The sequence below is a fragment of the Chrysochloris asiatica genome, unplaced genomic scaffold (genome assembly GCF_000296735.1).
Source record: "Chrysochloris asiatica unplaced genomic scaffold, ChrAsi1.0 scaffold00088, whole genome shotgun sequence".
Classification (NCBI taxonomy): Eukaryota; Metazoa; Chordata; class Mammalia; order Afrosoricida; family Chrysochloridae; genus Chrysochloris; species Chrysochloris asiatica.
In genome coordinates this window covers 346,207-369,809 of record NW_006408606.1, presented here as the reverse complement: position 1 = coordinate 369,809, position 23,603 = coordinate 346,207, and the positions used below count along the sequence as shown (strand labels likewise).

General features: G+C 36.3%; 1 pseudogene; it reads left to right on the top strand.

Annotated features, from left to right (window-relative positions):
* Window positions 1–23,603, top strand: part of LOC102832900 — an 82,622-nt pseudogene that overhangs the window by 964 nt on the left and 58,055 nt on the right.

The window sequence follows — 23,603 nt, the reverse complement described above, 5'->3', positions numbered from 1 at the left end:
ATATATATATTTATATTTATATTTATATATATATATATATATATTTATATATATATAGTATACAATTATAGGCAGACAGTAGAGAGATGGCATGTTATTATATACATAATGAGACGAACTTAACATCTGCAAGAGCCAAGTTTTATTTGTTTCTTCTTTGCTGCATTTCTTTTCTTTCTTTTTATTATCTATTTGCAGCATCTATGACATCCAGTAGGATCCAAGAAGCATGGATTCTTCTCTGGTCTTCCATTTTCAAATGTATATGAAGTGATTGAAGATACCAAAGCTTGGATGTGTTACATCTTAGTCATCAAACTGACATCTTTGCTGCTGAACAGTTTAACAAGGACTTTTGTGCATATTTGCCTATGCAATGCATCTTTTCATTTCTTTACTGCTGCTTCCATGAGTGTTGATCGCAGATACAAGAAAACTGATTCTTTGACAATTTCAATAATTTCTCCATTTATCATATTATTATTTATAGGTCTAGTAGTGAGGATTTTCATTTTCCTTACATAGATGTGTGGTCCATACTGAAGGTTGTGGTCTCTATTTTTATCAGTAAGTATTTTAAATCCTCTTTGCTCCTAGCAAGCAATATTGTCTTATTTGCATATTGCAGGTTGTTGATGAGTATCTCTAATCCTTATGCCACGTCTTTCCTCATATAATACAACTTCTTAGATTATTTACTAAACATACAGATTGAATGGTGGTTGTGTGGTGGTTGTGTGCAACCAAGTTGATTCAGACACATAATGCCCTGTAATGGATTTCTGCAACAACAAATCTTTATAGGACCAGAAAGCTTCATCTTTCTCCCACAGAGCAACTAGTAGTTTTGAACTTCTGACTTTGCTGTTAGCAGCCCATTTATAATCCACTATATCAGGGGTCCTACAGATTGAATAAATATGGTGAAAGGACACAACCTTGGTTCATATCTTTCCTGATTTTAAAACATACAGTATACCTTTGTTCTGCATGAACAACTATGTTTTGGCCTACTTATAGGTTTCTCATGAGCACAATCAAGAGTTCTGGAATTCCATTGTCTGTAGTGTTCTCCATAGTTTGGTATGATCCACACAAATACTTTGACACAGACAATAAAGTATCAGTAAATGTCTTGCTGGTAATCTCTGCTTTCAGCAAAGATTCATTTGATGTCAGCAGTGGTATTTTTCATTCCACACCCTCTTCTGAATCCTGCTTGAATATCTAGCAACTCCCTGCTACAATTGTTGATATAGCTTTAGCAAAATGTACTTGCATATGACATTGTTAGATGATTTCCACATTCCCTCTGGTCATCTTCCTTTGAAATGGGTACAAACATAGATCTCTTCCAATCAGTTGGCCAGGTAGCTCTCTTTTACATTTTTTTGCATATGTGAGTGTCCAGTGCTGAAGCAGTTTGTTGAAAGATTTCAATTTGTATTCCATCAATGCTTGTTGTTGTCAGGTGCCATCAAGTCGGAACCGACTCATAGCGACCCCATGCACAGCAGAACGAAACAATGTCCGATTCTGGGCCAACCTCACTACCGCTGCCACACTTGAGTGCATCAATGATGCCACCTGGCTGATCCATCTCGTTGGGGGTCTTCCTCTTTTTCTCTGACCCTCCACCCTACCCAGCATGACATCCTTCTCCAGCGATTGTTTCCTCCGGACAATATGTCCAAAGTAGGAGAGACGAAGTTTAGCCATCCTGGCCTCCAAGGAGCACTCTGGCTGCACTTCCTCCAAAACAGATTTATTGGTTCTTTTGGCAGTCCATGGCACTTTCAGTACTCTCCTCCAACACCACAACTCAAAGGCATCAATTCTTCTACGATCCTCCTTATTCACTGTCCAGCTTTCGCATCCATATGAGGCTATTGAAAACACAATGGCCTGGGTCAGGCGCACCCTAGTCCTCAAGCTGACATCTCTACTCTTCAACACTTTAAAAAGTTCCTGTGCAGCAGATTTGCCCAGTGCAATACGTCGTCTGATCTCTTGACTGCTACTTCCACGAGTGTTGATAGTTGATCCAAGAAGAATGAAGTCCTTGACAACTTCTATCTTTTCTCCATTGATAAGAATGTTGTTTATTGATCCAGTGGTGAGGATTTTTGCTTTCTTGACATTTAGATGTAATCCATATCGAAGGCTGTGCTCTTCACAATGCTTAGAGCCTTATTTTTTTTGTCATCACTTCAATGCAGCTTGGATTTTGTCATTTAATACCATTGGTTCTTGAGTATATGTTAACTACTGAAACAGCTGACCATAAACCAATTCTAAGTGTTATGGTATCTCTGTATTCATTCCATCTTCTTTTGATGATCATTCAACATTTGCCTATAGAATTCTTCAATATTGCAATTGAAGGCTTAAATATTTCCTTCAGTTCTTTCAGCTTAAGAAATCCTGAGTGTGTTCTTCTCTTTTGGTTTTGTGTATTTCAATGTAATATTTTGCCTTGTTTCCCAGAGCTGATCTTGGATATTTTCTGTTAAACTCTAGCGTCCTCATTTTCTCCAGTTGGTTTAACTTCTCTATGCTCAAGAACAAATTGCAAAGTTTCGTCTACCATCCACTTTGTCCTTTTATGAGAGATAAGAATCTCTCATACAATGTACAGAATAATACTTGAAGCAGAGTTCATGAAACATGCTCTACTTTGTGAGACACAAAATAAAATTCTAAATGTATCCAGTTGTTGTTATTGTTGATAAATGCTGTCAAGGCAATATGACTCACAGTGACTTTATGTACAACTGAATGAAACACTGCCTGTTCCTGTGCCAATCTCACAATCATTGCTATGCTTGAGCCAACTGCTGCCGCCACAGCACCATTCCATCTTTTGGGGGGTCTTGCTCTTTTTCTTAGACCCTCCACTTTACCAAGCATGATGTCCTTCTGCAAGGACTAATCTCTCCTGATAATAAGTTGGAAATATGAAAGATGTAGTCTGACCATCCTGGCTTCTAAGAAGACTTCTGGCTTTTTTTTTGTTTGTTCTTTTGACAGGCATACTTTTAATATTCTCATCCACACCATAACTCAAATGCATAAATTCTTCTATGTTCTTCTTTATTCACTGTCTAATTTTTACATGCACATGATATTATTGAAAATACCTTGGCTTGGTTCATGAGACTTTAGTCCTCAGACTGACTGATTTGACCTTGAACATTCATAGAGTTCTTGTGCAGCAGATTTATCCAATGCAATATGCCATTTGCTTTCTTGACTACTGCTTCCTTGAGTGTTGATCGGTAAAGCAAAATGAAGTCTTTGACAACTTCAATATTTTCTCCATTTATCTTAATGTTATTTACTGGTTCAGTTGTGAGGATTTTTGTTTTATTTATATTGAGGTGTAACACATACTGAGGACTGTGATCTTTGATCTTCATCAGTAAATGTTTCAAATTATCTATGTTTCCAACAAGACTGATTGTATCATCTGCATATACAGGTTGTTAATGAGTCTATTTTTAACCCTGATGCTATATTCTTCTTCATATAATCCAGTTTCTCAGATTATTTACTCAATATACAGGTTGAAAAAAGTATGGTGAATGAATACAACCCTTGCACACACATTTTGTCATTTTGAACCATTTGGTGTTCCATTGCTCTGTTTGAACAACTGTCTCTTGGCATAAGTACAGGTTCCTCATGAACACCATGAAGTATTCTGAATACTAATTCTCCACAACGTTGTCCATACTTTATCATGGGGCACACAGTCAAAAGCTTTTTTTAAGTCAATAAAGCATAGGTAAACCTTTTTCTGTTATTCTCTGCTTTCAGCCAAGATCCATCTGATGTCAGCAATGATACACCCCCTCCCATTTTCTCATGTGAATTGGCTTAAATATCTGGAAATTCTCTTTCAGTGTACTGTTGCTGACATTTTAACATCATTCTTAGCAAATTTTTATTTACATGTGATAATAATGGTACTATCCCAAGACCTGCATTTTAAGCATAATCTCCTTTTTGGAATGGGCACACATATGGATCTCTTCAAGTCAGTTGGCCAGGAAGTTGTCTTCCAAATTTCTTTGCATAGGTGAGTGGGTGTCTCCAGTGCTCCATCACATTGTTGAAAGTTATCAATTTGTATAGTCCATCAATCCCCTGAGACTTGTTTTTTGCCAGTGCCTTCAGTGCACCTTGGATTTCTTCCTTCATTATCATTCTCACTTGATCATATGCTACCTCTGAAATTGTTAAACATTGACCATCTTCTTTGGATGTGTTCTGCAGCATTTAGTATTTTGCTCGTAGAATACTTCAATATTACAAACAGAGGATTGACATTTTTTGTCAGTTTCCTTTGCTTGAGAAATGCTTAGTGTGTTCTTCCTTTTTGGTTTTTTAATTCCAGGTATAGGCACATTTCATTATAATATTTGACTTTGTCTTCTCAGTAGCCTGTTGAATTTTTCTATCCAACTCTTTTATATTCTCATTTGTTTCATTTGCTTTAGCATCTCTATACTATAGATCATGGTTCTGAGTCTTTTCTGATGACCATTTTGGTACTTTCCTTCTTTCTTCTCTTATTAATGACCTTTTGCTTTCTTCTTGCATATTTTTGTTGTCATCCCAGAACTCTTCTGGTCTTCAGTCATTATTGTCTAATGCATCAAATCTGTTCTTGAGAAGATCTCTAATGTAGTGTAAGATATGTTAAATGTCATATTTTGGTTCTTGTGGACTTGTTACAATTTTCTTTAACCTCAGCCTGAACTTGCATATGATTAATTGATAGTAGTCTGTTCTACAGTCTGCCCTTGGCCTTATTTTGGTTGATGATAAGAATCTTTTTCACCATCTCTTTCCACAAATGTAGTCATTTTGATTTCTGTTTATTCCATCTGGTGAGGTCCATGTGTATAGTTGTCTTTATGTTGTTTTAAATAAGGTATTTGCAATGAAGACGTCTAGAAAAATTCCTTTATGCAATACATTCAGCATCATTTCTATCATCAAGGTTGTATTTTCCAATTACTGATTCTTCCTTTGTTTCAAATCTTTACATTCCAATCACCAATAGTTAATAATACATCTTGATTGCATGTTTTTTTTCAATTTCAGACTGAACACATAGGTAGAATTCTTCAATTTCATCATCACTGGCTTCAGTGCTTGGTGCATATGTTTGAATAATTAACTGGTCTTCCTTGTAGGCATATGGATATTATCCTATCACAGACAGCATTGTACTTCAAGGTAGACCTTGAATTGTTCTTTTTGATGATAGAGATGATGCCACTCTTTGATTTGTTATTCCCTGCATAGTACTCCATGTGATTTTGAGATTAAAATGCCAATACTAGTCCATTTCCATTTACTAAAGCCTAAAGTCACTGTACCAAAAGAAAATGGTTAATTTTCAACTGTTTCAAGAGGTAGCATATGATCAAGAGCCAATGATACTGAAGAAGGAAGTCCAAGGTGCATTGACGGAATTAGCAAAGAACAAGGCACCAGGAATTGATGGAATGAAAATTGAAATCTTTCAAGAAAGTGAGGTGGCAAGGGAGACACTCACTCATCCATGTCAAGAAATTTGGAAGACAACTACCTGGCCGACTGATTGGAAGAGATCCATATTTGTGCCCATTCCAAAGAGAGATGACCCAACAGAAGGCGGAAATCATGGAACAATCTCTTTGATATTCCATGTGAGTAAACTTTTGCTACAGGTAATACAGAAATGGTTACAATCATACATTGATAGAGAACTTCCAGAGGTTCAAGCTGGATTCAGAAGAGGACATGGAGCAAGGGATATCAATGCTGATGTCTGATGGATCTTGACTGAAAGCAGAAACTATCAGAAAGAGGTTTACCTGTGCTTTATTGACTATGCAAAGGCTTTCGATTGTGTGGATCATGACAAGCTATGTGAAGTATGAGTATTCTGGAACACTTAATTGTGCTCATGAGGAATCTGTACATGGACCAAGAGGCAGTTGTTCTAACAGAACATGGGAACACTGAATGTTTTAAAATTAAGAAAAGTGTATGACAAGGTTGTATTCGTTCACCATACTTATTCAACCTGTATGCTGAGCAAATAATCTGAGAAGCTGGGTTCCATGAAGAAAAACGTGTCATCAGGATTGAAGGAAGACTTATTAATAACCTGCAATATGCAGATGATACAACTTTGCTCACTGAAAGTGAAGAGGACTTAAAATATTTACTGATGAAGATCAAAGAGCACAGCCTCTGGTGTGAATTACATCCCAATATCAAGAAAACAAAAATCCTCACCACTGGACCAATAAGCAACATTCTTATCAATGGAGAAAAGATTGAAGTTGTCAAGGACTTCATTCCTCTTGGATCAACTATCAACATTCATGGAAGCAGCAGTCAAGAAATCAAACAACGTATTGCATTAGGGAAATCTGCTGCACAAGACCTTTTTAAAGTATTGAAGAGCAAAGATGTCAGCTTGAAGACTAAGGTGCGCCTGACCCAAGCCATGGTATTTTCAATAAACTCACATGCATGCGAAAGCTGGACAATGAATAAGGAAGATAGTAGAAGAATTGATGTTTCTGAGTTATGGTGTTGGAGGAGAATACTGAAAGTGCCATAGGCTTACAAAAGAACCAACAGATCTGTGTTGAAAGAAGTGCTGCCAGAGTGCTCCTTAGAGGCCAAACTAGCCAAACTTCGTCTCTCATATTTCAGACATATTGTCAGGAGGGACCAGTCGCTGGAGAAGGATATCATGTTTGGTAAGGTGGAGGTCAGAGAAAAAGAGGAAGACCCCCAGCAAAATGGATTTGCAAAGTGGCAGTATCAATGGGCTCAAGCGTTCCAACGATAGTGAGGTTGGCCCAGGATTGGCAGTGCTTTGTTTTGCTGTGCATAAGGTCGCTATGAGTTGTTACCAACTCAGTGTCACCTAACAACAATAACAACAATGTACTGATTATTAATCTGTATTTGCAATGGTTTCGCCATAGTTTGAGTTGTGCTCCATTAACAAATGAAGGTCCCCAATACTGTTCCATTTCAGTTATTATGGTCAAGTCTACTATGAGTAGGCAGTCTTCCCCTAGTCCTATTTTAAGTGCTTTCTAACCTGAGAGACTCATTATCTGTCAATATTATGGTGCTCTTCATCATGTTTAAATATTCAATATTCTGTTGTTATCTGACAAAATCCCATTGCTACTTACAAGATTTGCATTCATTCACTAAATATTTGGAAATAGTTTTCACTCTTTATTCCTAGCCTATCTTAGTCTGGAAACTCATCTGAAATCTGTCCTGCATTGGTGACCCTGATGGTGTTTAAAATGCCAGTGGCATATATTTTAGAATAACAGCAAGACACAGGCCACTACAATACAGCAAACTTACTGACTAGTGGAGGGTCAGAGAAAAAGAGGAAGACCCTCAATGAGATATATTGGCACAGTGTTGGCAGCGATGGGATCAGGTATAGCAATGATTGTGAGGTTGGCCCAGGATCTGGCAGTGTTTCTTTCTGTTGTGCATATGGTCACTATGAGTTGGTAACAACTCCATGACACCTAAAAACAACATTCCTATCTGACGGATGACCTGCAGCTGTTCACTTGTACAAGAAGTCCTCATAACTGAGAGGATTTCTAAATAGTAGCTAACAACAACAGCAATAAAAACAACATATCTACCTGAAGTAATTTAGTTATATTAATGTCCATATAACTTAAGAATGTAAGCGTCAAGAAGAAGTGTGAATTTTGCTATCTTGTTCATTCTATATTTCCAGTGTATAAACATGTAAGTGCTCATTATTTGCTTTTCCAAACCATGGGTAAATTAGTGGGGAAATGTAGGCAGGTAAAATATTAAACACAATGCATTTGCTCCCTATAGCATATTAAATCTTTAGCAATTAAAGTATTAACTTGCATGTTTCAAAAACATTTAAGGTTGCAACCGTAACAAAAATTTTGATGACATAATTGAAAAATAGTTATGTTTCTTATTGGTAAATGGGAAATAATTTAATAATAATATTCTATAATGATTAATAATATCATTTTCTTGTACTACCTAAAAATATGTCTTTGGCATTAAATGAAAGCATCATATATTTAGAAAATTCATATTTACATTATAATAAGTATTTATTATGCCACATCATCTCTCATCTTCATAACTATAATTTCCATAATTACTCTGTAGACAAACCACTCTTAATGTGAAAATAAAGTGTAACTATGTACTTTTGTTTCTTAAAATATAATACTGATTGAAAAACCTTAAGGAAACAATTATAAAAAATTCTTAGTATTATATTTTAAAATATCTAGAATAGATCAACAATATAATACTACTATTCTCATCTCATTGGAACAAAGGAAATATGAATCACAGAAAAATAGCTGTGTATGCTTTGAACTGGAAATTTAAGTAGAAAAATCTCTCCTACAGAAAAATGCTGTTTGTATTGGAGAAAAGCTACTGCATTCTTTTATGCAAAGCATATTCCATAATGTGGATAGAAATCAATTGTATTAGGTTCCTTTCAACTCATAAAAAGTAATTTCACTTACCAAGGCTGGGAAGAGATTTCCATTACAACAAGTCAAAATCTTCTTTGTCCTTAAACTTTGGTAAGCATCTGCCCTGAATTTAATGCCCAGTGCATAGATTTTTTATGTTTAATTTTACATGTTTCATAATTAGCAAAGGAAAGTCCTGATGTGGTTAAAACACTAAACAGCTAACCTAAAGAAAGCTCTTTAAATGGAACCTATCAGCCACCTCTGAGGGTGAAAAATTTATCAGTCTGGTTCCTTATGGAAGACTTTTGTGTCAGCGTTTTTGTTTTTTTTTATGGTGAGAAAAATATTTACATTTAAACTCAAGAAAATGTCAATGCATATACTCAAATTTGATTATTTTATCAAAGAAACCATTTACTTTTTTCATAGGAGGAAACCAGTATTGTGGTAAATGTATCTTTTATACAAATAGTAATGTTTTAACTTGGTAAATATTGCAGCTGGTGTTTTGGAAAGCAGTAACCCAGATATATACCATGTCAAATCTTACTAACTTAATTTTAATGACTACTCATAATTATGAAAAAGTTCATTTTCAGAACTCTGTAATTTCTTGGTCCTATCCTTGATCATATCTACAGCTTTGTATCTGACTGACCATGTCCTTATTATTTATACTCTAGCAGTATCACATTACTTGTAATTATCTTCCTACACTTAGTTTTTATTCTTATATTCATCTTGTTCATGTTGTTCCCACTAGCTGAAGATCAAGTCACTCTCTTTTTTCCTCCCTCCTTTATTTGAATAACGTTTTTGTCACTTTTTCACTTGTATTTTAGTGTTCACCTGATCTAGAAAATACTTATTGACAGACACAGGTAGGTTAGTTGATCTTCTTTGGGGTTCCCTTAATGAATATTTCCATATCTCTGTCATAGAAGCTAGTGGCATTGTAAGATGAGCACTAGGCTTCTAAGTGCAAGGTTAGTGATTAAACCCAAGAGCAACTCCTTGGAAACTCTATACAGGTCACTGAGTAAGAACCAATGTGATTAAACTTAAAAACAACAGCATCATAGAAGCTATGATAAACTTCTGAATGTGTAGCCACTGAAAATCTTATAAATAGCATCAGAACATTTAGTTAGATATAGTGCTGGAAGATGATTCCCTCAGGTTGGAAAGCACTTAAAATATGAATGGGGAACAACTGCCTCCTCAAAGTACAGTGGACCATAATGACTTGAATGGAATAAAGCTCTTGTAGTTTTCATTTGCTGATGGGGCACAACTCAAAATGAGGAGAAACAAGTGCAAATATCCATTACTAATCAGAATATTAAAAGTGTGAAATATGAACTTAGAAAAATTAGAAGTTGTCAAAAATGAAATAGAACATAGAAGAATTGATATCCTAGGTATTGGTAAGTTTAAATGCAATGAATCCAACAATCATATGGTTTACTATACTAGGAATCACAAATTCAAGAGAGATGGTGTCATATTCATTGTCAGAAAGAGCATTTCAAGATCTATATTGAAATACAGGGTAATAGCCACACACTTATAATGAAGACCAGTTAAATCCACTATTATTCAAATGTATACACAAACCACTAAAGCTAGGGATAATGAAAATGAAGAATCCCACCAATGTATTCAGTCTGGAATTGATCAAACATCCAATAAAGAGGTATTGGGATATGAAGATATGGGGAGTGGGGAAGGAAGCATCAGTAATTGGAAAATATGGCCTAGGTGATATAAATGATGCTGAAGATTGCATGATAGAATTTTGCAAGACTAGTGACTTATTCATTGCAAATACCTTTTTAAACAGCAAAAAAGGTGGAGATCTTATGATAGAATTCAGCAAAATCAGTGATTTGTTCATTTCAAATACCTTCTTTAGACAGCAGATGGAATACACAGAAATCAAATTGACTACATATGTGGAAAGAGGAGGTGGAAAAGCTCCATATCATTAAGCAAAACAAGGCCAGGGACAAATTGTGGAACAGACCATCAATTACTCATATGCAAATTCAGACTGAAGCTGAAGACAATGAAAGCAAGTCAGGATTCAGTGATGCAGTAAGCATGAAAAGAATACACAGTACCAAAAGAAAATGGTCAATGTTCAACCATTTCAAGAGGTAGTAAATGATCAAGAGCTGGTAGTAGTGAAGGAAGAAGTTCAAGCTGCACCGAAGGCATTAATGAAAACCACAGCTCCAAAAACTGTTGTGCATATGGTTGATAGTTGTTAGAACTGTCTTAATGGTACCAAACAACAACAATAACATAGAAGCAAATATTTCATCTTACTTACATTGGATATGTTATTAGAAGGAATTAGTACCTGGAGAAGAACATCATGCTTGGTAGACAGACAGTCAGCAAAAAAGAGGAAGGCCGTTGTCAAGATGGATTCACATAATTGGTAAGAAAATGGGCTCAAACCTAGTAGCAATTGTGAAGATGACACAGGACAGGGCAATGGTTCATTCCATTGTACACAGTGTTGATATGAGTCAGAACTGAATCACCAACACCTAACTGTATCATCATTGTTTTCATAAAAATAGATTTTGTGATAGCTAAACCTTTATATCTACTTTGGTGGGCTAGGACTCTCCATGGTTTGGCAGTTAAGATTTGGTAATCTCCATGACAAGCTATGCTATAAGCAGCCAATCAATTTATAGGATGTTTCCCATGGGGTGTGGACTGTTTTCAATATATGTATTTTGGAAAGCCTTTTGTTAGGTCTAGATCCTGCATCTGGCTCCTCATCTGAACCATCTGCCTGCTGATCCTATGAGTCATTTATAACTTGCCATCTTACCAGCTGACCTTGGTTTTTCTCATCTCTTCAGCCAGAAGCCTAAATCTGACCTATGAATCTTAAGTTCAAACTCTGTAGCTATGTGAGTCAGGAAAATCTTCAGCCTGCCATCTGACTCATAGACTTGGAAACTGTCCACCACTACAACTGTGTGGTACTTTCTTCATCGTAACTTACTGCCAGAAAGTGAATTCCAACAAATTCTGACCATATATTGGATTTCTGAGACTGAAAATCATTATGAGAGCAAACAGTTCTTCTTTCTTCCAAGAACTGCTGAGCTTATGGTCAGCACTCCAGTGGTAAATTTGAACTACTGACCTTGTGATTAGCTGTCCAGTGTGATCAGGAAAACAAATAGATAGATAGATAGATAGATAGATAGATAGATAGATAGATAGATAGATAGAGATACATACATATACCAGGGATATAGATATATATCACTTACAGTGGTAAATACACACACACACATATATATGTATTGCATTGACTAAGTGTATATATTCACTGCTGTCAGTTAGTTTGTCATACTGTGGTGGCATGGTATCACTGTGATATTGAATGCTATATGTCACCTGTATTTTAAGTACCGCAGTGTCATCCATGGATGACAGGTTTCTGCAGAGCTTCCAAACTAAGACAGACAAGAAAGAAAAAAAGGTAGACCCCTTCTGAATGGCTGGCAACAAAAAACTATATAAATAGCAGCAGATATAGTACCAGAAGATAAGGCCCTCAGGTTGGGAAAGTGCTAAAAATAAGATTAGCAAAAATAAGCCTTCTCAAAGTAAAGTTGGTCTTAATTACATGAACAGAGAAAAGCACTGAAGCCCTTCATGTTCTGATGTGGCACAACTCAAAATGAGAAGAAACAACTGCAAATATCCATTAATAATCAAAACATGAAATGTACAAAGTATGAATCTTAGAAAATTTAAAGTCACCAAAAATTAAATGCAACCATGAAGATCTATATCCTTGGCATAAGTGAGATAAAATACACAAGTATTGGCCCATTCTTAATTGAACAGCCATATAGTTTACTATGCCTGGAATGGCAAATTGAAGGGGAATGGCATTACATTGATCATCAAAGAGAGCATTTGAAGATCTATCTTACAGCATGAAGTTGTCTGTGATAGGCTAATAGGCAAATACTTCTAAAAGGAAGATAAGTTGATAGCACTATTATTCAAATTTACACATCAACCACGAAAGTCAGTGATAATGAAGTTGAAGAAATCTACCAACTTCTTCAGTCTCAAATTGATCATACATGCAATCAAGATGCATTTATAATTACGGGTGATGGGACTGTGAACATTGGAAACCAAGAGGAAGCATCAGTAGTTGGAAAATAAGGATTTGGTAATAGAAATAATGCTGGAGTTCACATGACAAAATTTTGCAACTACCTTTCTTAAACAACTTAAAAGGTGGACCTCACCAAATGGAGTGTACAGGAATCAAATTGACTATATCTGTGGAAAGAGAAAACGGAGAAACTCAATACCATCAGCCAAAACAAAGCCAGGGGTCAACTGTTGAACTTATCATCAGTTCCATTCATTGTTCATGCTGAAGCTGTTGAAAATTAAAACAACTCCACAAAAAACAAAATATGACCTGAAATATTTCCCACTGGAATGTAGATGCAATCTCAAGAATAGATTAGATGCAATGGACACTCATAGCTGAAAAAACAGAAATTGTGGGGTGACTTCAAGAACATTCCACCACTCATATTTTCCGGCACTATATCTGACAGTGTTTCTCTGCTATTCATAAGGTTTCCAGTGACTAAAAAGTAGTTCGTCACTCCTTCTTCCTAGTCAGTCTTCATCTGGAAGCTCATCTGAAACCTGTGCACCATGGGTGACCCTCCTGGTATTTAAAATACTTGTGGCATAGCTTCCAGAATTACAGCAACTCACAAGCTACCACAGTATGACAAACTGATAGATGAGTGGTGGGAAAAAGTATGAATCAAGGGTAATTGGAAATTGTCAAAAATGAAATGGAATGCATAAACATCATTATCTTAGGCATTAGTGAGCGGAAATGGACTGGTATTGGCCATTTTGAATTTGACAACCATATGGTTTACTATGTCGGAAATGACAAATTGAAGAGGAACAGTTTTGCATTCATCGTCAAAAAGAATATATCAAGATTAGTCATGAGGTACAATGTTGTCTGTGATAGGATAATATTAATATGCTTACAGGGAAGCCCAGTTAATACCATTATGACTCAAATTTATGCACCAACCACTAAAGCCAGTGAGGAAGAAATAGAAGAATTCTACCAATTTCTTCAATCTGAAATTGATTACACATGCAATAAAGATGTATTGATCAAAACTGGTAAATGGAATGCAAGGGTTGTAAACAAAGAGGAAGGATCAGTAGTTGGAAAATATGGCCTTAGTGATGGAAATGTTGTGGGAGATCGTATGATAGAATTCTGCAAAACCAATAATTTGTTAATTTCAAATACCTTCTTTAGACAGCATAAGAGATGATTATACACATGGACCTCACCAGATAGAATGCACAGAAATCAAATTGACTACATCAATGGAAAGTTACAGTGGAAAAGCTCCATATCATCAGCCAAAATAAGGTCATAGGCAGATTGTGGAACAGACCATCAATTGCTCATATGCAAATTCAGACTGAAGTTAAAGACAATGAAAACAAGCCCATGAGAGCCAAAATATGACCTTGAATATATCCCACCTGAATTTAGAGATCATCTGAAGAAAAGAATTGCTACATTAAACAGTAAAGACAGAAAACCAGAAGAGTTTTGGGGTGACATCAAGAACATCATACAAGAAGAAAGCAAAAGATTAATTAAGAACACAAGAAAGAAGGGAAAGACCAAAATGGATGCCAGAAGATACACTGAAACTTCTTCTCCATCACAGAATGCTAAATCAAATGGAAGAAATGAGGAGGCTCACGAGCTGAACAGAAAATTTCAAAGGACAACTTGAGAACACAAAGTCAAATACTACAACAAAATGTACAAATATATGGAATAAGAAAACCAAAAGAGAAGAACACGCTCAGCATTTCTCAAGCTGAGGAAACTGAAATAAAATTCAAGGCTCTACTTTCTTTATTGAAGGAGTCTCTGGGCAAACTATTGAATGATGCAGAAAGCATCAAAAGAAGATGGAAGGAATACGCTGCACCACTATACCAAATGAAAATGGTTGATGTTCAAACATTTCAAGAGGTAGCATATGTTCAATAACCAATGATAATAAATTAAGAAGTCTAAAGTGCATTGAAGGAATTGGCAAAGAACAAGGAACTGGGAACTGATGGAATAAAAATTGAAATCTTTCAAGGAAGTGAAGCGGCACTCGAGGCACTCATGCATCTATACCAAGAAATCTGGAAGACAACTATCTGGCCAACTGATTGGAAGAGATCCATATTTGTGCCCATTCCTAAGTGAGATGACTCAATGGAATGAGGAAATCATTGGACAATATCTTTCATATCCCATGCAAGTAAAGCTTTACTAAGGGTAATACAGAAACACCTACAAGCATTTGACAGAGAACTTCCAAAGTTTCAAACCGAATTCAGAAGAGGACATGGAATGAGGGATATCATTACTGAAGTACGATGGATCTTGGCTGAAACAGAGACAGTCAGAAAGATGTTTAGCTGTGCTTTATTGACTATGCAAAGGCTTTCAATTGTGTCGATCATGACAAGCTATGGACAACATTGCAAAGTATGAATATTCTGGAACACTTAATTATGCCCATGAGGAATCTGTACATGGACGAAGAGGCAATTGTTCAAACAGAACATAGGAACACTGAATGGTTTAAAATTAAGAAAGGTGTGTGACAGGGTTGTATTCTTTCACCATATTTATTCAAAGTGCATGCTGAGCAAATAATCTGAGAAGCTGGGTTATATGAAGAAAAATGTGGCATAAGGATTGGAGGAAGACTCATTAACAGCCAGTGATATACATATGATACAACCTTGCTTGCTGAAAATGAAAAGGACTTAAAATACTGATGACGATCAAAGACCACAGCCTTTGTTATGGATTGCATCTCAATGTAAAGAAAACAAAAATCCTCACCACTGGACCAATAAGCAACATTCTTATCAATGGAGAAAAGATTGAAGTTGTCAAGGACTTCATTCTTCTTGGATCAACCATCAACACTCATGGAAGCAGCAGTCAAGAAATCAGACGATATATTGCATTAGGCAAATATGATGCACAAGATTTTTTAAAGTGTTGAATAGCAAAGATGTTAGCCTGAGGGCTATGGTGCACCTGACCCAAGTCTTGGTATTTTCAATAACATCATATTCATTGGAAAGCTGGACAGTGAATAAAGGAGACCATAGTAAAATTGTTGCATTTGAGTTATGTTGTTGGAGGAGAATATTGAAAGTGCCATGGGCTGCCAAAAGAACAAACAGATCTGTGTTGGAAGAAGTGCAGCCAAAGTGCTCCAGGATTGCAAAACTTTGTCTCCCACACCGGACATTTTATCAGGAGGGACCCGTTGCTGGAGAAAGATATCATGTTTGGTAAGTTGGAGGGTCAGAGAAAAAGAGGAAGACTCCCAGCGAGATGGACTGGCAAAGTGGCAGCATCAGTGGGCTCAAGCATGGCAAGAATTTTGAGTTTGGTCCAGGAGTGGGCAGTGATTTGTTCTGTTGTGCATAGGGTAGCTATGAGTTGGTACTGACTCGATGGCACCTGACAATAACAACAACATCAAGAACACCACACATGAAGAAATCAGAAGGCCCTTAAAATATAAAAAATAAGAAGAGACCAAAATGAATGTTAGAAGAGAATCTGAAACTTGCTTCTAGCATAGAGAAACAAAAGAAATTAGGATGCAAAAGAGGTGACAGAAAATTTCAAAGGGTAACTCTAGAAGAAAAGGTCAAGTATTATAATGAAATGCGCAAATACCTGGAGATAGAAATCCAAAAGAGAAGAACACACTCAACATTTTCAAGCTCAAAGAATTGAAGGAAAAAAAAAATGAAGCCTCAGTTTTCAATATTGAAGGATTCTATGGACAAAAACTGAATGATTCAGAAAACATCAAAAGAAGATGGAAGGAATATACCAAGTCACTTTACCTATAATAAATGTCTGTTCTCAATGGTCTGTGTTCAACCATTTCAAGAGGGAGTATATGATCAAGAACTATTGATATTTAAAAAGTCAAAACAGTACTACTGAAGGCATTAGCAAAAAAAATCTCCAGGAATTGATGGAATACAAAATGAAACTGTTTAACAAATTGATGCAACACTGGAGGTGTTCACTTGTCTGTACTAAGAAACTTTGAAGAGAGCTACCTGACCAGCTGATAGGAAGATATTCATATTTATACCTATTCCAAAGGAAGGAGACCCAATAGATTGTGAATATCATAGAACAATATAATTAATATCACATGTAAATAAGAAATTGTTGAAGATAATTAAATATGTGCAGTAATAAAGCCACAGGGAACTACTAGAAATTCAAGCTGGATTCAGAAGAGGACATGGTACATGGAATATCATTGTTGGCATCAGATGAATCTTGGCTAAAAAAACAGACTACCAGAATTATGTTTACTTTTCCTTTTTGACTATGCAAGGACATTTGACTGTGTATCATAACAAATTATGGAAAACATTGGGAAGAATGGATATTTCAGAACTGTTCATTATGCTTAAGAGGAACCTATACATGGACCAGGAGGCAATTGTTTCAACAAAACGAGGAGATACTTGATGGGTTTAAAATAACCAACTTTGTGTGTCACATATTTATTCAATCTCTATGCTCATCATATAATCTGTGAAACTGGATTATATTAAGAATAACGTAGCATCAGTATTGGAAGAATGTTCATTAACAACCTCCAATATACAGGTGATACATCCCTGCTCACTGAAAACAAAGAGAACTTAGTTACTTATAAAAATAAAAATCTACAGCCTTCAATGTGGATTGCACTTTAATGTAAAATATATGTATACATCCTCATAACTGGACCAATAAATAATAGTATGATAAATACAGAAAATATTGAAGCTTTCAAATACTTCATTTCACTTGTATCTATAATCAATACTCATGGAAGCAGCAGTCAAGAAATCAAACAAAGTATTGCACTTATCTACTTTGCTACAACTTTGCTCCCTGAAAAGTTAAAGACCAAAGGTGTCAGTTTGGGGCTCAAGTGTAGCTGACCCAAGCCAAAGTATTTTCAAGCATCTCATAAGTATGTGAAAATTAGGCAATTAATAATGAAGACCTGAGAATAACTGATGTATTTTAATTATGATGTTGGCAAAGAAAATTAAAACTACCATGGACTTCCAGAAGAACAAACAATTCTGTCTTGGAAGAAATACAGCCATAATTCTCTTTAGACACAATGATAGTGAGAATTTGTCTCTTGTTCTTTGAACATAATTGTCAGTAGTGATCAGGCCCTGGAGATCATGCTGGATAAAATGGCAGGTCAACAAAATAGAGAAAGTCCTTCAACAAGATAGATTTACACAGTAGCAACAGTAAGAGGCTCACACAAAAAAATGTGATGATGACACTGAACCGGGAAGTATTTCATTCTGTTCTGCATAAGGTATCTATTAGTTGAAACTGATTCAAGGACACCTAACAACAACACTGGTTTTGTTCCTTTAGAGAACCTAGCCAAAGGCATTTAGTACAGAGAGTGGATATAGTGAAATTAAATGCTAAATTTCTAAATTAGTTTTCAAGTCTCACTAGTTTTCAGGGCACTAATAACTCTGTTTCTGTTAATGATAAGGGTGTGTTAATCCATGGAGTGAGTTGACAATATTTACATGCAAAATACCACCACCAGTAGATCAAGTATCAGTGAGAAAAGAGGTTGTTGGTAATCATCTGTTTGATACTTTTCCACAATTTGGTCAGTGTTAGAAATATAGGGAAGTTGGTTGGTTGCTCCTACTTACAATAGACCAAGTGATAAAGAAAAGAGATGAGTTCAGTGTTTCAGAGTCACAGTTAAATCACCATATAAAAAACCTCAAAGTTGCTACTTGTACTATGAAAGGAAGACATTTATTTTTTAAAGTGTTTTGTGAACCTTATCTCCTGTATTCTTTTTTTTTTTTTTTTAAGGTTTTTATTGTAGATTGAGTGAAAGTTTAGTTCACAGGGCAGATCAACAGTTTTACATTCAACAAATCATACACCTTGTTTCATTAAAATGATTGTAATCCCTTCCATGTACCATCAGTTAACAGTATTTCTCTCTATCCACTTCAGCTTTAAAAAAAAAAAAAAAAAAAAACCACTCAGGCATATATAATAATTGACACCTACAAAGGGCACATTCTGCAAGTCTGCCTCCTGGCCACCAGCTCTTAGTCCCTCTCTTCCCACGATTCTAGAGTCCTCAGCCACTCATACCATGACTCCATCTCTGCCTCCATCTCTGATGTCACTGCTTCTCTGGATAAGGTCCTGCATTCTGCTTGTTCTTTTCTCTCTTGATGGTCCTAGGGTCTTCTGTTTCTGTACTGTAACATTAACTACTCCTCCGTTTTTGTTACAAAACTTCTACCTTTACAATTGTGACAGTCGTAATTAGTCATGATAAGAATTACTCACTATTGAATCATACAAATCTTATCCCCATCTGTTCACCATACCCATCTACTTGGATATGAAAACTATTCAGTAAGGACTCTTTATTTCCTCCCATACTCTTAAACAAAATTAAACTCCCTCTTGAAAACTTGTAAGCCAGTCACTTTGTGCCTTTATCGCTCCCTCATTTTAGGTAACCAATGTCTTAAATTGCCCGTCCCTATTTACCCTGTGTGCAGAGGGGATAGCATTGGTATTTGATGTGAGGACGCCTTCCCCTTCTATTGATATTGAGAGTTGCTACCTCCATGAGTATAGGTCAGGTTTATCAAATTGCAGCAATTTATCCTTGTTTCCTTTATCAAAAAAAATTTTTTTTTTGTAATCTTCCTCTAGTTAAGTTCTGATTATCAAGCCATCGAGACTAGGTCAAATGGGTACTATCTGCAAGTTTGGGTGTCCTTGTGTATCTCAACTCACTTCATATCAGCTGGATGCTTCACTCTCAGCTCTAGCCCTCTGTGGCTATGTCCTTTTCTCCTTTATATTTAAAAAATATATAGATATTAACTCTTTAAAGCTTATGAGGAAATTTGGATAACTTGTGATAATTTGGTTCAACAAATTGTGATATTTATTTTTTATCAAGGCAGCCCAGATAATTATTGGAGGATTGTCTTAATATTGACTTTTTTTTTTAAATGTTTTATTGTGAATTATGTGATAGTTTACATGGGAGAACATTAGCTTTGCAATAATTCGATCGCATATCGTTTCATTGCCATGGTTACAATCCCCTCCACGCATCATCAACTAACCAAAGGGTATGTATACCTAGCACACAGACCCTCTCCATCTCTGGGTCTAAAGTCCATAGCTGCTGCATCTCTCCACATCATTATCTCTGCTTCCATCTCTGGCATCACTGCTTCTCTGGGTAGGGTCCTGCTCTCTGCTTTTCTACCTTGATGGTTCCAGGGACCTTTGCTCCTAGACTGTAAAGTCAACCACTCCCCTCCTTTTGCTACCAAATGGAAAGACATATTTTTTGTAGAGATGACATGGTTGAAAATCAAAACCAGAGTATTACTGTAAGGGCTGAATTACAATGCCAAATGAATTCCCAACTTCAAATGGTGTCTATTTTAAATGAGGACACTGATTGGGAAGTAATAGGATTCTGAAATATGGGATGAGTACATATGGGCAAATAATCTGGAAGCTAGGAACATGAGCCCTTAAATTCTGTTGAATCATTTTTGCTGACAGCACAACCCTTCCCATCTAAAGTGATTACTCCATATTTGTCCACCAGTTGATTATCAGTAAAACTGTTATTCCTTCTGCTCACATTTGAGTAGATTAAACCAATTGTGACTGCCTAGATGGTGCCTGTGATTCTGCTGCCTGAGGCATCAAGTAAGGCAGGTGTTTTACAAGTCACTGTTAAATGTTCCCAGGTAACACCCTCATCAATGATTGCTTCTAGGTTTATAACTAGAATTGTTGTTGTTGCTAAGTGACTTAGAGTTGGTTCTGATGCATAGTGACCCTGACTATGATTTTTGAGACTCTATATAGGGTTTCTGAAGATCATCCGGTGAGCTTGAACCACCGACTTTATGTTCAAACTGAACTTGCAGTCTAGCACATTAACCTGCAGCACCACACCAGGACTCCATAAATAGAGCTAGGTCCCAGAAAGTCCCAAAAGATGAAATACAAATTTTTACCCAGGAAGAGTACATGATACTCCAAAAGAACTGCTTGTTTTTTCTAACATGTATAAGAAGAAACCTTGAGAATATGTGTGGTAAAGATTATTAAGGGTTTGAGCTAATGATACAAGGAATGTAAAGTTGGATCAGTCTGAATTTATTGATATGGGCCAAATAAGAATGGTTACTTCATTCAGTGTTTCAGATTGAGTAGTTAGAAAAGGATCTAATCGTTTATTTGGTTGGCTCACTGAAGCGTGGACTGCAGTCCAGCCTGCAGTACATCAAGTTGAATTACCAGCTCTGTCTTGGTGTATTTCAAAAGAAAGTCTCCATGCGTTTTAGAAAATTGGAGTCTTAGTGTGGCACTGAAGGATAAGCACTGGACTTCAAGGCTAGTTTGAACCACAAGTTGGCAGTCCAACCCACCAGCTGTCCTGGGCACTCTGTACAGGGATGCTGTGAGTCAGAACTGACTCAATGGCATTTAACAATAACAACAAGAGTGGAATTATCAGGATACACTCAGAACCATATATGAAGCACCCAGAGCAAACAATTTTTACCACAGCAATTCAGAACAAGTTTGTCAAAGGAGCCCCTGCTTCCTTGAAGACTTCCGTGATTGCTATTTTGTGTAAATTATTTTTGACAGTGGGAATTGCTTAAGAGGATTTGAAATATTTGTTGATGATGATCAAAGACTATAGTGTTCAGTATGGATTGCACCTCAATGTAATGAAAATGAAAATCCTCACAATTGGATCAATAAATAACATCATGATATAAGGAGAAAAGATTGAAGTTGCACAGACTTCCTTTTGCTTGAATTCATTATCAACACTTATGGAAATAGCAGTCAAGAAATCAAACAACTTATTGCATTAGGCAAATACGCTGCAAAAGACCTTTTAAAGCCTAAAAGAGCACTTGAGGACTCAAGTGTACCTGACCCAAGTCATGGTATTTTCAATAGCTTCATATGCCTTCAAAAGTTGGACAATGAATAAGCAAGACTGTAGAAGAATTAATGCCTCTGAATTGAGTTGCAGAATATTGATAGTGCCATGGACTGAGTTAAGATTTTGTGTCAACTTGATTGGGCCAGGATTCTCAGTGGTTTGGTAGTTTGTCCTATTATTCCCATGATGCTGTTGTTATTGTTAAGTGCTGCTGAGTCAGTTCCAACTATAATGACCCTGTATAGGATTTCCATGGAGTGATTGGTGAATTTGAACTACCGATCTTATAGTTCAACCTGACCTTGCAATCTATTGTTTATCCTACAGCACTACATCAGGACTCCATCTGCCCTTGATAGACCTAATATAATGCTGTGAGCAGCCAATCAATTTAAGGGAAACTTCCTCATGAATGTGGCCTGTTTCCAGGCTGGGTCTTGATCTTGTATCTAGCTCATCCTCCCACATCCGGTTGTTTGAACTTGAGCCAGTGGTCTACCCTATTATGTGCTTATTCTGGCAGCTGTCAGAAGCCTGACTCCTCCTTACCTGACAGACCTGCCTTCTTGCCTGCTGTCTGACTTGCTGGTCTTGGTTCATCAGTCCTGCAACTATGTAAGTCAGAATCCTCCAGTTTGACATGTGACCACTTTTGATGTGTCTGTCTTTACAAACTGTGTGAACCATTCCCTTAATAAACCTCTCTTTAGATACACATATATAGACTTTACTGGTTGTACTTCTTTAGCAAACCTATCCTAAAACAATAGTTAAGACAGACTAGCAGAAGAAAAAAAATATCTATCTTAGAAGAAGTACAGCAAGAATGGCAAAACATTGTCTCTCTTACTTTGGACATTTTGTCAGAAGGGACCAGTCCCTGGAGAAAGACATCATGCTTGGACAAGTGGAGTGTCAGTGAAAGAGAAGACACCCAAAGAGATGGAATGATAAAGTGGCAGCAACAATAGAATGACACACAACGACAATTGTGAGGATGGCTCAGGACAGGACAATGCTTCCTTCTGTTGTGCACAGAGTCAGTATGAGTTGAAACTGACTTGACAGCACCTAACAACAACCTAACAAATATCCAGTGGACAATAAGTGTCCATTATTTTCAGCCAAAATTTTATGACAGGTAGTCCCTCTTCATATTTAGTAATTCCTATCTTCAAGAAGTATAATATAAAACTATTTTCCATTTTTTATTGGGAAAATTAACAATTCATTTATTATCAATTTAAAATTAATTTCCAAAATCTAACTGAAAAATCAGGAGATAATATACATATCATCTGTAAAGTGCTAATAACAATTAAGACAGTTTTGTGAAATGTCCTCTTTCAGCACCAGTAACATCTAAGATGCACATCAGAATGCCTTTTCAAATGTCTACACATTAGTCTGAATGCCTATCATTTAAATTAAGAATGCAAATCTAGTATTCTCTGTACTTAATTTTGTTAAAATATGTATAGTATTTGGCTTTGAAAATAATACACATATTATTGTTAGGTGCTGTTGAGTCTGTACAGATACATGCAAACTTTTGAACTTTAGAAATGCTGCCCAGTCCTGGGTCAACCTCACAATCATTGCTACATTTTCTCATTGGGGTTCTTCCTCTTTTTTCGCTGAACCTCCACTTTACCAAATACGATATCCTTCTATAAGGACTGGTCCGTCCTGATAATATGTTCGAAGGAGAGACTAAGTCTGGTCATCCTAGCTTCAAAGAAGCATTCTGGCTGTACTTCTGATACAGATTTGTTTGTTCTTTTGGCAGTCCATGGTGCCTTTATTAGTCTCCTCCAACACCATAATTCCAATGCATCAATTCTTCTACAGTCTTCTTATTCATTGCCCAACATTTGAATAC